The sequence below is a fragment of the Tenebrio molitor genome, chromosome 6, assembly GCF_963966145.1.
Source record: "Tenebrio molitor chromosome 6, icTenMoli1.1, whole genome shotgun sequence".
NCBI classification, from domain to species: Eukaryota; Metazoa; Arthropoda; class Insecta; order Coleoptera; family Tenebrionidae; genus Tenebrio; species Tenebrio molitor.
Window position 1 is genome coordinate 9,934,437 of NC_091051.1, and position 18,163 is coordinate 9,952,599.

At 34.2% G+C, this 18,163-nt stretch overlaps 1 protein-coding gene across 2 annotated transcripts in view; it reads left to right on the forward strand.

The window, feature by feature from the left end:
* Positions 1 to 18,163, forward strand: part of CARPB (Carbonic anhydrase-related protein B) — a 145,614-nt gene that overhangs the window by 23,075 nt on the left and 104,376 nt on the right. The gene's annotated exons all lie outside the window — the stretch shown is intronic.

Sequence of the window (18,163 nt, forward strand, 5' to 3'; positions counted from 1 at the left end):
CCTGTTCTAGACACTTCAGTAATTGACTCCTTACATCAGACTTATTTAATTATATCAAGAGAGCAAATAGATTTAATTAATTATGATGTTTTAACAACAACGATGCATGTGAAATCGCTTCGGTTCGGTGTTGTTGAAACAGGATGCTGGCACGCATGTAATTTTCAGTCAGCTTTTTCGTGCCAACAAAGAAAATTTCAGGTTAAACGTGACATCAAGGGCGTACTAATATGAAAAGTTGGCAAATTTGTTCATCATTGCCGGCCTCTAAAAAGAAGATAAAGGTCTAGGCGATAGAGAATTCGGACGAAATATTGATCAAGCCTCGAGATTAGTGTTACGCCAGGGGCACGGCTTACTTCACAAAACACGCAAAGAAATTACTCGAATTATTTTACTGATTCCTGTAGTGTTCTTTATCTCTGGTTTTAATAAAAATTAAACAATTTTAATACCACCTCTTTCCTTGGATCGGTGAATTGTTTTGGTGTTTAAAGAACCCAAAAGTCATTGTTACCACCATTAAGCTATGCATTTCCCTTATTTGTGTTTTACTTCAGAAACCGGATTGGTTTTGTCGTTTCTGTTCTGTTTTTGCTGCGTCACTGTTATTAAATTTTTATAATTCAATATCTTCTAGATTTGAAGATATCGGGGCTCAAAAGGTGCAGCTTTGATCTTATTTATTTTAAATATTAAAAAAGATTTTGACTATTTGTAGATTATATCATTTAGAGTAGAAGGTCTTCTTGTGCTTCGCCCAGTTGTTGACCTTGACTTTGTCTCGGCCTTCAATCTCTGGGCCCAGCACAAAAAGACTCACTTCTACTCTTAATGATATAATCTACTATATTTTGTCCTATGACCTCGTTGAATCAATATTTCGGTTTCACTAGTAGATATTTTCGACGATCATAGCACTTATTATAATATACCTGAGAATATCATTTTAAAGAAGCCCATTCTATGTTAAAACAAATTCTTTGTGCACACTTAGCTCCCTCATTAGGTCTTATTTAAATCTGGAATTGGATCATCTAATAAAAGATTAATTAAAAATGTACCGGATTGAACTTTCGATTTCCGGCGAGGGGTGAAAAAAAAATTAATTACGAGCGAATTGATTAAATGTTTAAATTAAGGAAGTTAAATCAAGTGTGCCTTGGAAACATTGCGCGCATCGCGCCGGGCGTCATGTCGAACTAATGTTTAATAGGGGAGCGCAGTAAATCTCGTGAAAGTATTAGCAATTACTTGCGTTAATTCAGCGTGTAACACCTGGTCTTGCTTAAATTGCAGTTTTCAAGATCAGCACTTCGCCACCCTTCACAATTTTAATATATTTACCATCAAATATTCAATATTATGGCCAAATTAGCCGAGTTCCTGTGCTTTCTAAGCTCGAGACAGTTTTACTGGCGTACCAGATCGGTAAATTAAAAGCTTTATTCGCAAATACTCAAACACACAGTTTCAAAACTGACACTTTTGATTTTAATTAAATTGTACGGCAGTCGTTCCACTTTCGGTCCACATGGAAAGTGCTAATTACTGTTTAGCAAATAAAATATAATACGAGGGTGCTTCATCATTCTGTTTCTGACGCACTGACAAATAAAACACTGTTTACCAACGAATTGACATTTATTGACATTAACATATGTCAAATTTGGTCGAACCCGCTTTTCGCGTTGAAGAATTAGCAAGTCAATTGTTCAGTGAAGATTATATTTTTTTATTTGGGTAAAATGATGATCGGAGCAGCAATAAAATATCTATGGAGAAAGGATTTATAGCCGCAAGGATATAAATCTAGTATTGGATGAATGTTCAAATCAAGTGACTAAAACGAAGTCTAAGGATTTTAAAACTGTTAGGAAATCTCGTGAATAAATGCAATAGGAGCTGGACATCCTAAAACTGTTCGTTTCAGCTCACAAAAGCTGCATTCTCACAAATATTTTCCATAATGGAAGGTTTCAAAACATTGAAACATACTCCCTATTGGACAGATTTAGAACCCAATTCCCAAAAGTAAAAGAGCATCTTTAGGGTATTTATTTTCAAGATAATTTTACGAAGATAAACGAGTGTATCAGAACAATTAAATAATTTTGTTCGAAAGGCATCAAAGGTTTTAGTTATTATTGTTTAATAAGTACTGTTTTTGAAGTGATTTTTATGAAACCACAACATTTTTGATAACTAACTAACAAAAATTAATAAACATTAGTACGCTAAGGACATCATTAAATTTTGATCTAGCCACCACTGTGTATTTGGAAGTGTTTATGACATCGGGTGTTTATTTCAATGTATTCTCAAAGTTGGCGTTGAAGAGTCGATTGTGAACACTCGCCCGTCTGCAGAGTAGAAACACAAACAACGCAAAAAGTGAGGTTAGATTTAAACAGCTGTGATCTGTAATTCGTGGTGCGTTCACAATCGACTCTTCAACGCCAACTTTGAGGATACATTTCTATGAACACCCGATATAATGTTAGGAAGTGGCGTGATATTTTTTCTGAGTGTAATGCAAAAATAAGAATCTGACTGAAGTAGTGCAGAAATATCTGGACGTTAACCGCAAAGATGCCGACGCAGTCGCAAATCAGCAAACTGTTTAAATTAAAATTAATGGTTGGTTTATGGTAATTTTATGGATTTAAGGTAGACGAAGGGTTAACTAAGTGTGTGTTTTTTAAGCGGTAATGTAGATATTATCAGTAGTATTAAATATTTTAACCTAATTTAAGGTGTAGCTTGGTGACGTGTAAAATGTTCAATTAATTTATTTTAATAAAACATAATATGTAAATCAGGAGATTTTGATTATAGTGGAATTATATCAAGGTCATGGCTCCATAAATCCATAAATTGGTACAGTAATAGCTTGAAAATTGTCAAATACGAGAAAGGATGCAGTAAAATGTAGCATTCTGAATGAAAAATAAAAGTTTTATTATAAAATTGTACATACTTAATAAATATTAATGGTGTAATAGTATATTAATCAGTAGAGTGTAATGATAGCTGTTAGGTACTGACGAAGTTGAAATTTACTGCATGAGTGCTGTGATCATTAGAGTGACTAATAGCCATTACACGCGAGTAATACGATACTTTTTTAATAAAAACTGGTATATAGACTCCCCAATTATGTCAAAGTATTTATCACACTTAAATATTGAACTGTGGCGTCTATGCGACGATTTGCAAATACAACTTCACGGTTGGTCACGACCCGTGGATTAATGTCATTACTCACGACCGTAGGTAATTAATGGTACATACTACTTAATAGCAAATATAATATTTAATGAACGTGTTAGTGTTATACAACACAAGCAAGCTATGGGGAAACGTTTTATGAGAAAAATGGCAAAATATTGATTGTTTCCATTGTAAGAACACTCAAAAAGTAATTAAATTTAATTCTGTTTTTTAAACATTTCCATACTTTAATTTCCCTTTCTCAGAAACTAGCAATAAAAAGTGTATTTGTTCTACAGTATTATGCTGATCCCAAGCTCCTTAACCTCAAATTGACTAAATTATTTTATATTAGTTTTAAGTCAAAAACATATTAATCTCTCCAAAATCGAAAATTTCTGTCTTGGAACATTTTTCAGCTCTGAAACTTGCCGTAGATAATATTCCTAACGACACAAATAACAAAGTATCGGGTGTTCATTTAAATTTCCGGTCAAAGTTGGCGTTGAAGAGTCGATTGTGAACCCACTACGGATCACGGATCAGCTGTTTAAATATTACCGTTGTTTGTGCTTTTACACGAGTGGTGCGTTTACAAGCAACTCTTCAACGCCAACTTTGACCGGAAATTTAAATGAACACCCGATATATCTGCTGCCACTAGTTGTTCAAGGGTATAGATGTAAGTTCTCAAACATTTACAAGACAATTTACAGGAGGTACCAGATTATTCAATTTATTAGCACGACTGTATATAAATCCAAGGTTCGAGATCGCAAATGCACCAAACTTGTATCTGTTATGAAGTAATATAAATCATCGTTAAAGAAACGTCAGGGAATAGCGTTTTTTACTTACGCCTCGTGCAGCTAAAGCTCATCCTACCATATCATGTATCATTTAATTCTTCTTGTAAAAACTGTTTTCAACTTCATCCAACAATAATTGAACTTCGTATTTCAATTATTCATTTAATGATTTAGTTCTCAATTTCTTGTTGTGAACGTTAACACACAACTCGATACTCCAGGGAAGGAGGTTTGTCTTCAATGAAGACAAATGTCTCAACTCTCGAAGGTTTCTATATACATTTGACAAACAACTTTAACTAACTGTCTATTTTATGTAACTAAACGCGCCTCCACCACGCGTCCAGTCACGAAGGATGCCTTGATAAAGGTAGAATGTCAAGCGCGTTTAGTCGTTACGACTGAAATAAAGTCGGTATGATTCTTGACAAGGAGGGCGTTTGAGACGCAATAACGTAAGCAAACAAACCGTTACCGACAATAACCGCAGGCGTTCAGACACGTCGTTAAATCGAATCGTTTAAACAATCAGACAATAAATAAACGGTTCGTTTAATTTAAGAGTAAACCTCAGGGAAAACGGTACCAATTAATTACTCAACAACGTGGCTCGTTTTTAATTACAGTCGCATATTTTGACGAATATGCAATAAGTGTTTTAAAAAGCAACAGTAAAATCTGAGTCAATGTAAATATTTTGGAAAAAAGAAGAACCAAAGAATAAAGTAAATGCAAAGAGATCAAAATTGTTTAACTGGACTGTTATTAATTTAATTTTTGTATTTCAATATGAGGGTGGCTGTTTATGCTCTGCTTGGATCTACGAAAAATGACACACTTAAAAAGCAGAATTATTTAGTACATAGTTCTTTTTTAATCAATAGCATGTGTCAAAAGTAGGTATTTCATCATAACGTAAAATAAAATAGTCTATATTATTTCACTTTGAGCAATTTTATTTTACAGAGACAGTGTTGTTGCAAGAAATTACCTATACATATTACTTCTTCTATACGTGGAGTCACAATATTCGCTGCGCTCGTGTGTGTACATTTTCCACTAATACAAAAAATAGTGATACACATGTTGCATAAATACTCATTTTAGTGTGTTGTCAATTATTATTTATCATCAGAATCTACAGTAACGTAGTGTATTTATCTGAGGCAACTATTCAAAGAACTTTCGATATTCGAGGACGTAACTTCTTCCACTTTGATGCTTCTACAAGAGATTTTCTTATCTATCCCTCTGAGGAAAAATATATTGAAAAGATAGCCTCCTAGATACAAAGCTTTACTGTCTAAAGATTTAAAATCTGAAGAGATGAGAATAATTTTGAAAGAATAAATATAAAACAGTACTTGTGAATCGTGTTTTTATTTGGATATGGAGGATTTTTAATTCTTAACTGTTCCGAATTCTACAAGTACATACAGGAATAATTGATCTCCGACTCTAAACGTATTTTATTTGAGTTCCTTTGGCGTACATCCATCTAAAGGGGCAAGCCATGCATGCTTGGTTTTAACGATATCCGATTCTAGAGTGCACGATTTCCTACTCTACGGATTCACATCCCTGAAGGAAAAACAAACATCTCACCTGAAAAAAAACTTCCAGTATAAAAGTAATTTCAGTTTTAATAATGTTGTTTTATATCGTCAAGTGCTCGTCGAAATAATGAATTTCACATATCGTTATAGAGTGTTTGCATAGAGTTTCGACTCTTTTATAATGAAGTAAAAATAAATTGGGTTTTTATGTTATTTTTTCATTCTTGCCTAAATCGGGGCGTTTTATTCGTTTCCGGGGGAGCAGGGCAGTATTCTAAGTACGGTCATAAATGGAGCACAGTATCACTTTCCATTTGTGGAAAAATTGAAATTTAAACGGTATTCCGGGAGATAGGAATAAAATTCCGAGTACAATTAAGATTTGGTACGATATTAATACCGTAAAGTGGAAGTAATTGAGAGATGGAAATTAAATATTGACTTTACCCGGGTTAAATTATTATGATATTATTACAAAAGGGGATGACGCAGAGCCGGCGTCTGAACAGCTACTGAAAACGTGACAGGGGTTCAGTAGTATAGCGGGTTTAGCGGTTGCGACTTCTCCATTATTGAAAGCTCTATAAGGGTGCCGCAAGTGCGGCCAAGGCAACATTCTCAAGCAGCCGCACATTCACCCCCGGGCCATATCATCACACTTTCATTGCACTATGTACTCTGATTATAAATTATTAGCCCGGTCAAGACAAAAACTGCCACGGAGCAGTTAACTGGAGCGACCTCTCGAAGAAAACGAAGAGGGAGCAGAAAATTCGATTGATAAAGTTGGAGGAAGCACTTGGGTCGCAAAATTAACAGAAAAACTGTTTGAAAACTGTGTAATCGATGGCCCTTACAAGGAGCTAAGGCGAACCGGAAAGGTGGAAATATAAATAACAATTTAAAAAAATGGTTTAGGAAAAAGCCCCAAAGCGAATTTATTGCACCAAAGTAGGATAAAAAAGAGGCTATTATTGCCACCGGCATTCTAAAATATACACAGAATGGTTTCGTAAAATTTAATGGTTTCTTTCTCTTTTATTAATCATCTTGAAGTTTTTATAGTTTTCTTTTACACGACCGACGTGTGTCGCACTCTTTAACCTCTGTTAAGAGGTAGACTTTCATGAAAAAAAGTCGTTTCAGGGTCAAGTCACATGCATGTCGTGTAAAGTAGTTTTGAAGAGTTGTAAAGAAGTCAACTGAAAAATATAGGATTAAAATGGAAAATTATAAAATGCTAGATCACATCAGAATGAAAATTCAAAAGAAGAATTTTGGCAATTGTGAGTAGACTTTTAAATTTTTTTGTGAACATTTTCAAAGAGATAATAATGTAGGACTGTCTTCAGACATAGAAGCAACCGCGTAAAACCTTATTTCAGTTTTCGTTCAGCTTCACTTAGCTGACTAACATTTATTTTATTTTCTTTAATTTACATTACCGCACAGCGTGCGGTAAAATAGCTATTACAGTACCTGTTTGTCATAAGTGGCAAATTCCTAGGTAATAGTAGTTTATTTAATGAATTCGTGGGTAAATTTGGTCTTTTTTCACACGAACGAGTTGAATACAACGTTTTTTTTTGTTAGACGAACCCCTTAAAGGCTCCAAATCGTCGAAAAAAAAATTCTTTATTCGATTATAATTGAAAAAATAAAATTTCTGATAACTTCTTGTTTGGTAATGTAGTGAGATTTGGTGCAGTTTTTCTTTGAGAATTATATTAAGTTTTCTTTGGACTGTTGAAAATAATGATACAAATATTTTTTGTATAATTTCCATAATTTGCAATTTCAAAAATGCAATTAGTTTAACAAGTAAGATTTCTTTGGCTGTTTAAAAAGAAATAGTAATCAGCTATCCAGATCGGCAGCATCAGAGAAATAAAAGGCCTTTTTGGTTCCGAGGAATTATTATTGCAGATTACGTGAAATTGGTATGCTCTAGAAAGGATCAATTCAGACAGATGCTGCAAATGTGTCGAACGTGTCGGTAAGCGTCATAAATTGATTATTATAATTATAGCTGCTCTATATCTTCCATGTGGTTGCAGAGTGACATTTCAAATTCAATATTATCTAATGGAGCAATCGTGTTGCCCAATATAGTGTATCATTGCTTCTAATATCAATCATTTCATTAGTTAAATAGGTAGCGGAAGATAAAAAGTGCTAACTTGTTTCCGCATAAATTCATCCTTTTTTTTCTTAGAACATGCTTATTTTTGGTTATCTGAATTAGTAAAGCGTTGAAAGTGGATGTTATCTGGAAGAAACTTTACGGTTATGCTAATCGCTTTATCACATTTTCGTGTTTAAAAATTTAAATTTTCTTGTGTTGGTGTTACAAACTGTACATTACTGCTACTACAAATTATATCGAGAGTTTACGGTCTTTAATTCATTTATCAAGACTGTATGTGTTGATTTGCGTATTCTTTGTTGCTTACTTTTCACCTCATTTCTATATTAGGCATTAGGGTGTTTATTTAAATTTCTCCTCAAAGTTGGTGTTGACGAGTCGATTGTGAACGCACCACTCGTCGGTCTGCAGACTAAAAACACAAACAACGCAAAAAGCGAGGTTAGATTTAAACGGCTGATCCGAGATCCGTGTAACACGTGGTGCGTTCACAATCGACTTATCAACGCCAACTTTGAGGAGAAATTTAAATGAACATCTGATATTCATATTTCATTTTGCCATCCCTTACATTTTAGCAGCGAATTCTACATCTTTCATAATCTCATGTTTTAAATAACTTAGGTATGTGTATCTATGTCCGTGCGATATATCCTGTTTATCCCACCCCTTTTTGACAGTACCGCACACTGTGAGGTAACAAATGTTTTCCCACTCACCATGCGGTAAAGTAAATAGTGGAAAAAAAAATCACTCAAGCTGATTGATGTTTGACTAATAATTTTTTAGGAACTTTATTATCACGTTTTGAAGCAAGAAGATGAAGCAAAAAACAACTTATTCTCTATTTGCAAATTTTCATAAAAAAAGTTGCTATGCAGTTAAAAACAAAATTAGTGCCTATTTCTATTTTGAATTGAATTGAGTTTTTATCAAGCAAAAATGTGTTTGGTTTAAAAATTCTTAGTATAGTCCAATTTTTACCCTTTTGAGGTGACGTCACGATTTCCTTCCTCGCTTTCTCTTTATTGAAACGACAGAAACAGAAAAAAACAAAAAAAAGGCACGTTTATTTATTGATAGTCACTTTGAGGTTATGTTATGCTCCTGTCAATTTGACAATTTTTAATTTCTTTCACTTATTACAATGATTACAAACATAACCTTTCGAAGCAATTGTCAACAAATTTGACACATTTATAGTTATTTATGATCAATTCAAATTTGTTTCTGATCCTAGCTCAAACATACGTAAAGTTACTAGATAATGACGTCATCGCAAAAGAGTAAAAATTGGACTATAGATAAAATCTAATAGGTACGTAAAATGTACGTTATTACCGCACTTGGACTCCTACAAATTTCGCATGAGTGCGATAATAACGCCTGAATCCCTCTCACTCGTTGCGTTGATCACTATTAAAAATTTAGTTCCTGTAGAACCTTTTCTAATTCGAGCTCTTATTCTCTTTTATTAATTCCTTTGAAGCACTATACGAATAATAATTTTTCTTATGTTCTGTGTATGTATGAAATTTATTTATTTACAACTTTTTCGTTTTTTTCTAATTAAAATTCGGTATTTTGTTAACTGATTATGGATTTAAAGCCGCACAAATATGTTGAAAAATAATAAAATATATCTCAATAACGATAACGTGATAACGCAGCATAAATGGGACACAAGCAAAAACAGGAAAACAACCAATTTTTAGTGATTGGATACATTTATCCCACAACCGCAGCGCAGTTTCTATATCGTTACAGAAGAGTATAATCAGGGTTCAGCTCATTGCATTCCACATTCTACTTTAACAAATGAGATAAAAATCGTTTGCGGTTATTGGAAGGATAATCTGATTTATCAGAAATGGAAAATAATACTGAAATCTGATAAAATTGAATAAACGCGGATGATACGAATGCACGTTGTTCTTTTTGTTAAGAAAGGGAGAACGAGTGAAAAATAATTTGGCCATGTGTCGGTGGTAAAAATGAAATGATTAATTTTAGCGGCAATATTTTCGAACTGACCCGAAGTAGACAGTGAGGGTCTCAAGGGCGACATCAGGGCAGTCCTCTGGGGCATTCTTGATCTCCGTTATCCCTCCCATCTCTCATTTCGCTATCACACATTGAGAGTCCGATATGTCCCGAGAGTTCCTGCAGATTTTATTAACGGAATTGTTTCAGACACTTTTAATTGCCACTTAAAAATCTGCATTGCGCAACAGATCTCATTTTTAGGGTTTCATTTCGGATGGCGTCCTTTGTGTCTGATTTATTAGAGATTTTTGTCGTTTTATTTTAACTCTTGGGATATCGTAGCTAAATAAAATTCCGCGTCTGTGTTCGAGCAGGGAGCGAGAGAGACCGAAAAAAAATCAGAAACATTTGTGTAGTTATCTGAGAGTTATGACTATGGTCGACTAATTAAGATTTTAATTATGAAATCAGCAATAAATTCCCTGAAAATCTGAATTCTGAATAGCCGATAAGAGTTTCCAGGGCTCAGATATCTCCAATTATATCAAATAAGGACTCGCACAGGAGTCGAGTTTAGCGAACTGAAAGTTTGTTGGAAAACTCGGACTGAAGTTGGCCTTAGCTAATTGCATTGCCTCCTGATATTCTACCTACAATGAAAGTGACCGGCAAACGAGCTGAGTCTTTTACCTGACTGGAATAAGCTCCCCTCTAATTTTATTAACTTTTACCTCAAATAAAAACCAATCAGGACTATTTACATTTAAGTCAAATTCAATGTTAAGGACCTTCCAAATTAATGTTCTTTTTATCGGTGCCCCCGAGAGGTCCGTGACCGTCGCCTCGAATTAACAGAATTATTGGGACACGTAAGGTCGAAACGGCTTCTTTGTTTGATAATCGTCCACACCTTAGAGTGAATTATTTTTTTCCAGGCGGTAAAACTCATCAGGTCACGTAACAGAGGCTCCTGCTGACGTTAAGTCGACTAATTTATGAGTATCTAGCAGTGCGTGCGTCCATGATTAGATACTATCATGGGAAACAGTCACAGTTTTCCTCTGAGATGTGCAAATTAGCCATGCTGCCGTATAAATACAACCACAATACGCGACTGGCACGGAATATAATTTAGGGGAGTACACTGCACCGATCTTCATTACCCGCATCAAATATTGGAACAATCCACAGGTCAATGTGTTCGAATTCGGGCAAAACAACAATGCCAGATACCATCCCACATTTAGACCGCTGCAGCTGGTCTGCATCGCCATAATAACTCTTCCCAAATAAAAAAGACAAGTTGATTTAGGAAGCCGCAGGAGAGGCTTTTACTACCCCTGTCGGTGATGGTTCCTTCCGTGTCGGGCTCGTTATTGAATGTCACTTGACGTCTCAGGTATCATATCCTAAACTGCTTATTTCTGAAGAAGGCTACGATATCGGATGCGGGCTCTACAATGAGACACTAGACGAAATGGAATTGGGGGATTCACCCAGATGCATGCAACGTATAAGTTGTGTTAATTCTTAAATTATACTGCAATGCTTTTATTTAATTGAAGTCGACGTGGTTTGTGACAGATTGGTGGTTGAGTCTAAAAAATCCCAAATTGCATTTTGATAACAGGCAATTATGTAGTTTTGTGTTGTACCAAAATATTCCATTATTTCATTATTTGCTCCTGGTATTGAATAAATTTATGTTTATCGATCTAATCACATAATTATACTTTGTGAACACAGTACCTACCCAGAAAATAGCAAAGGGCTGTGTCACCAAAATGAAATTATTATTAGAGACAAATCGAAAACAGACCCTAGAATTTATCAATTGATTTAATTTACTTTAAACAGGGTTATTCACGAGAGACGAGACGAGAGAGAGATGAAAATTTCGTTATATGCAACCCAAAATACAGAAATCCATAGAACTTGATATTTTGTTTAATTCGAAATAAGATTAACAATGACACTTTCTCTTTGTTGAGGGAATGAACAAACTTGACAGCATGACAGATAATACTGACATGACAGATAATAAATAAGGACCAGCAATCATTGATTTAACTATTACTTTTTATAAATTTAGAAAGCTAGAAACTATTGGAAATTACATAAAGTCCATTCAATAAACATCTGGACTGTCAAAATCAAAATTGCAGTTGTTAGGTTGGTTAAATCACTAGTTATTTTCATATTGCCCAGTTGTTATCTATGATTTTTTAATTTTTCAAACTACTCATTTGTTTAAATTGACTGTCAAATAAATTGTAAAATTATTTAAGTGTATTTTGTAAAAAGGTTAAAATGGAAAGTTCAAAACGAACTAGGGTGCGAGAGAAGAGGGCTATAAGAAATTATTCTGAGGAACAAACAAAAAAGTGATAATAACGGGAAGAAATTACAAATTTGTGCCAAAGCCGCTCCAGTATTGTTAACTAAGAATTGGTGTTCGTTCTTGTGATTCACAAATCAAAATTTTGGAGAGCTAAGTGTTAATCAAGTCCAAGTGTTAAATAATTTTCTTCTGAATAAATGAAACAGATTAGTTTATTTTGGATGATTTCGGTTGTTGTTTAATTTGTTACCTGTTTTCAGTTTGTCGCGTGTTTTTTATAAACTTCATAAACTTTATAAACTCTCTAATTCATTTAGTTTAGTGTTCGAAGCAATGAATGATTCAAAACATTTTTAGTTCAATGATTAAACATGAAAACATAACCTAAATATATTTTGTAACTAGATTTTGATGTCGGTACACTCTAGCGAAATTTTTTTATATCCAAGTACAGTCAAAACAAGCATTTTATTTAAAATTTAATTTTGATAGTCCAGGAGTTTTTTGAATTTACTTTATAAAGAAATTTTCATCGGAAGTCTCTCGTGAATAACCCTGTATGTACCGAGCAATCAAAAAGAAAACAAATCAAGAGTGCTACCTCACCTTTTGTTTTATCGAAAGGTCTGTCTTTGTTTGAGTCATACGCATACTTACTATGCACAATCGTTTTATTGGTTGCCTACCTCTCGAAAAATCTATTATTAATTAGTTATTAATCTGGGATAATTGTTGCTTACAATTACATTAAACGTCTGTAAACTTTGCCGAAATTGAAAAGTTGTTTTCTAGGTTAACAACAGCACATCGCTGACGTTTCTTTGACATTTCAACGAAAAATCTGCTTACCAGTGGCGTCGCGTTTGGCAATTAAGCTGGAAAATTACTCATTCTGATGAATGTAAAATGTTGCTCTTGTTTATTTTATAAATTTTCTCCATTATCTGGATTTCCAGGTTAATCGTATTTTATTTTAAGGGTGCGTACGGTGTAATTGTTGAAATCATTGTTATTGATCCTACTAATTAAATTTGTCGAAAACTGGGTGAAGGGTTAAAAATTAAACATTCGGTTCAGTGAGGCGAATCGATTTGGGGAAAGATAAAAAGTAAATAACAGCTATAGATTTTTATTAAAGTACCCAACGAAAAAAGCAGGTAGAGAAATATTCGGCGAGGGTTTCGAAGATACGAACGGTAAATAAAGGGCGAGATTGTGCTCTCGGATTTTTAATTAAAGCATTGTTTGCGAATTATTAATAGTTGGTTGGCCTATTAATAATCAGGTAAATATAATCTGAGTATTAATTTTTGTCATAACCGGTGCTAATTTATTACATTTGCGGAGCTTAGACGGGGACAAGAAAAGTTGTGACGATAAGATTTTGTTTGTTTAATTTTTGGAGTTGGGTCCGAAACAAAAGGTAATTCATTAGGTGTGTCTTTGGCAAAGAAAACAAGACGAATACCTTTAATTCAATTCGGAAACAACAGAAATATTAAATTAAGATCCGGCGTAATTATCATTAGGCGAGCTTAGGGAGGTAAATTGGATTGGTGTCAACCCAGTGGCGCACCGTCATTCCTTATTACGGCAGCAATCGTTAAGAAAGGAGGTAAATAACTAATAGTGAGCCTCGGGGCCCCGAAGAGACCGCGATAAGATTGCAAACTGCTCAAGTTACAAATTAGGGGGCTCACTGCCGCTAAATCCACGGATTTGCGAAGCTCTAGAAAAATTAACCCATTTATTATTAACAGACGAAAGAAACAAGTTTCTACATCCGGGAATTGTTTTACTACTTCTGTCTGGCCGTACCGAAATGATATTTTATACGCTTGCAAAAACATAAGATTTCTGCCATGAATAATCACGTCATGCATTATCATAAACAACAACCGTTCCTGATTTACATATCAAAATAGTAGTAGCGTGGCTGACGGAATCGCGTTTTAAATTTTAAGGTTTACTTTTAAAGGAAACTTGATGTTATCAAAGTTGGATGAACTGATTGCATAAGTAAATAGAAATATGTTAACGATCGAAGAAACTCGCTCCGAACATGAACGTCTTCGGCGAGTCGTCGTAGTCACCTAGTTCCTAATTTTTCCTTAAAATTTCCGGTTGGAGATTAGCGTAAGTGAAACATAAGGGTCGGCTCCGGTATCGGGAAGTCAAATAAAAATCAACAAAAACGGAAGTTCTCTCTCGGAGGGATGGAAGGTTTCGACTTTTACAAGAAGTTATGTAACATTTTGTTCGCCCCATGGGAAGGATATAATAAAGACGTGACGGGAAAATGGTCGGGCACCCCGTTTATAGGAAAGAATGGGTTCAGAAGCCTGCAGGTTTGTGGTGGAGATCGTCCCCAAAGAGGTCTCTAAATGCGTCGCGTACTCTTCGGAAACACCGCACTATATTATCATCAACTCGTCAACGAAATAGAAAGTAACGTCTTCAAGGGGCAGATTTATGGCGGCGACTTTTTCGATTTAATCCTGGTCGGGTTAATGAAAATCAGGATAAGCCAAAATTCCTGCGCGGAATCTGGAAGGCATCAGATTGTGAATAATCAGCGATTCCGGGCCCATTAAATACCGGTCTCGCATTTCCCGCCGATTGACTTTACGCAAACTTTGTATACACAAAAAGCGATTGAAGTTGGGACTCGCGTAATAGAAATGAGATCGAATCAAAGGAAGCAGAAAACGGTCCATTTGATTTTTTTCTCTTAAGACTCTTGAATTTCAAATAAAAAGCTTTTCGACCGCTCACGCCACATAGATTGCAAATGCAAACTTGATACGATCGACGTGCATTCCATTATTTCTAACCTTATTTCAGTTAATCTTTAATCGTCACGACGTATTTTTAAATTACGAGTACAATTTACAATCAAAATCTTAAAATATTTTAGATCTGTGAATGACATCCTCAATCATGAAAATTAGAAGAAACGGTAAAAACAAATTAAATTATCATTACAGTACTAGTGCATTATTCGATAACTACACTATAGCATTAATTACCGCTGTTGAATTCTTGTCATTAAAATTAAAATGCGGCACTGATCTACTTGGTATAAATGTTTGGAAAATGCAATAAAAACCAGGAAGCACTACCGTGTACGGAGGCAAAAACTTATAATTGAAAACTCGAACTGTCACTAAATTCTGTAGAATGTTTAAGCTAAATGTTTTATTTTGTACGAGAAAAGTTACTTTAAAATAAACAAGTCGCGGATACTTGATAATAGCATTTATTACGTGAAAGACTTTCACAGTAGGTTCATAAGTTAATTTCAAAACTGAAAAAAATCTAATAAGAAAACAATGTTGCGTTTTGTTATCTGGAAGGGAAGTATTTCTGTGCCGTTTTTTAAGAAAGTTAGAGTCTGCAATCGAATTGGTGTGTGAGGATGATAATCTTAATGATTTTTATGTACAAACATGACTCAGATAGTGCTTGCGTCTTTTGATAAAATAAAGTGTTTTCACATAGGCTAAGATCGAATTGGATTTCAAATTGAATAAAAACATGTTGTGGTATCATTAAAGTTCTGATAATCCCTTCAGTGCAGCCTGAATGCAGCCTGATTGAAGAGTTCTTTGGTAAAGTTAGTTCTTTGATGTTTAAAAATGGTTGACACTGTCAAAAAAAATTAACAATGAAATTGAGCAATTCAGAAATAGATTGACGAAATAAACTTCGATGACGATAATATGATGTTTCATAGTTCATAAATTAACTGTAAAATGTGACTGTTCTACAGACGGTTTTCAAATACATCTGCACGTTTAACCAAATCCAAACACCAAAAATATTCGATTAAAATTTTCAATAATAGTAAAAATACATCTGAGATTGTCAAAATATGTAACCAGTCATAAAAAATGTTGCATCTATACAGGGTGTTTTCGAAGTTGAGGCGTTCCTTTTAAATCACCTTAGTAAAATGTGCACGGCAATGAAGATATAATAAGTTCATTTTTTTGAAATTTTTTAAACCGGTCCTAACAATAAAAATATACAATCAATTATCTCTGTTAAAACAAAAATTTTACTAAGAAGATTTAGGCTAAAATTCTTAAGAATAATGTATAGTATAGTTTTCCCATTTATAATTTGGTTTTATGGCAGTGCAATTGTAATTATTAGGGGCTGGGGTTGCGGTTTTGGCAATAGACTTGAAGATATTGTAGCCTACTCAGACAACAGACAACGGACCTTCTTTTACAGTCCTAGGATTTACGGCGGTAGTTGCCTATTGTCGGGGTATTTAACTCCCTGACAACAGGGCTGGTAGTAAAACCAAATTATAAATGGGAAAACTATACCTCGTGTTACAAGGAACGCCTCAACTTAGAAAACACCCTGTATAAAGCGTGATCAACAATGACTGAGTCTGTTGGCAACGAAACAATTGAAAAATATTGGTGTTTTTCTTGTCCCGTAATTGGTACTGACCGGATGTTTTAACTTGATACGACATTAAAAAAAATTAGGTTATGTCGGTTATGTTTATGCTTAATACAAAACTGAACCTTTGATGGTAAATTTCAAATTTTCCTGTTAAGACTGCAAAGCTGACAATCGGAAATGCGTTTACCAGTACAATATTTGTTTAAAAAATAAAACACAATGTTGTAGCAAAAACTGGTTACATTCTGCGGATGTTCCAATGGCATCCGTACAAAAATGATTGGTACAATTTGTAAATATTTTTACATAGGGAAACGCATGGATGGCAAAATCACTTGAACAATTTAAGCTCCACGGTTATTGATACTCGATACAAAAAGGCTTTCAATCAGTTGAACTTTTGGCTATACTATAACAAGTTATTATCGACTATATCTAGAATGAAACAGAGCTGCAAATTCACAGAATCTGCACACGAGTTGAATGTGCTGCTCCAGTTTTACGAGTCACATCATTAATTATATCACGAGTTTAGATTTGATGAGAAAATATAATTGAATGGATAAATGAAGAACATTTAAATCTATAAAGAGACGCCACTAGCTTTGCTTTTTAATAATTGTTGTTTGGGACTGACTGATTGCTTTCTTACATATCAGCGACATCCTTTCAACGATTATTACACCTTTTTTCAGCTGATGATCATGCAATTTGGAGAAACATTTTTAGTTGTCAAATTTGACAAATGTCAAAATGGACCAAAATAAGGCGACATATTCTTTTGATATATATTGGGTGATTCAAAATAATTGTGGATAAGTAACTATGTACGAAAATGTATGTGGCAACTTTGTAGGTAGGATAGAGTTGACATTTCTTTGACAGTTCATAGTCGAGCAATTTTGAAAATTGTTAAGTCAATGACATAAAAAAATCAAATGCACACACATGAAATATCATACAAGTGTCAACTCTATCCCACCCACACAGTTGCCAGTGTTGCCACATACATAGTTGCCACATTTACCCACAACTATTTTGAATCACACAGTTTTATCACACTTACTATGGTATTGTACATTTCTAGAGAATTTTATTTTCTCATAATTCTGTACTTTAGAACGACTACATAAAACCTTTGAAAGAGTGGCGGCGATACTTGCAAAGAATTTTTATTAAAACTACTCACTCAGGATTTTACCATTTCATTTCAGCAACGTCACACCAAAAATATTAATATCTTGGATAACAATGTTGCGAGATAAAACTGTATTTTTCTTTTGGTTTATTGTATTTCTATTTAAATATAATTTGTCATTGTTTTAAGAACGCCAAATATAGAAGCTTTGAAAATTAGGTAAATAATAAGAAATTAGGTACTTGAAATGAACAAAACTGAAACAAAATGAATCGAGTTTTAAATTTTTTGTGCAGTGTCTCGATAGACAAAGGCAATTCATTAAAGGTGAAATATTAATCTAATGAAAATTTAATCCAATGCCGGCGTAAGCCCGGTCTTTCATCACCACAAAAAGAATTCTAGCAGCTAATTATTGTTTAACAAAGGACAAGCCTCAGCTTATCGTCGAGGATGTTTGCTCTTGACGACAGGAGCCCTCGAATATTTTGCCGCTACAAAAGTAAGTCTGAAGTTCGACAGCAATTTTTCTTGTGATTTTACCAATCTTGT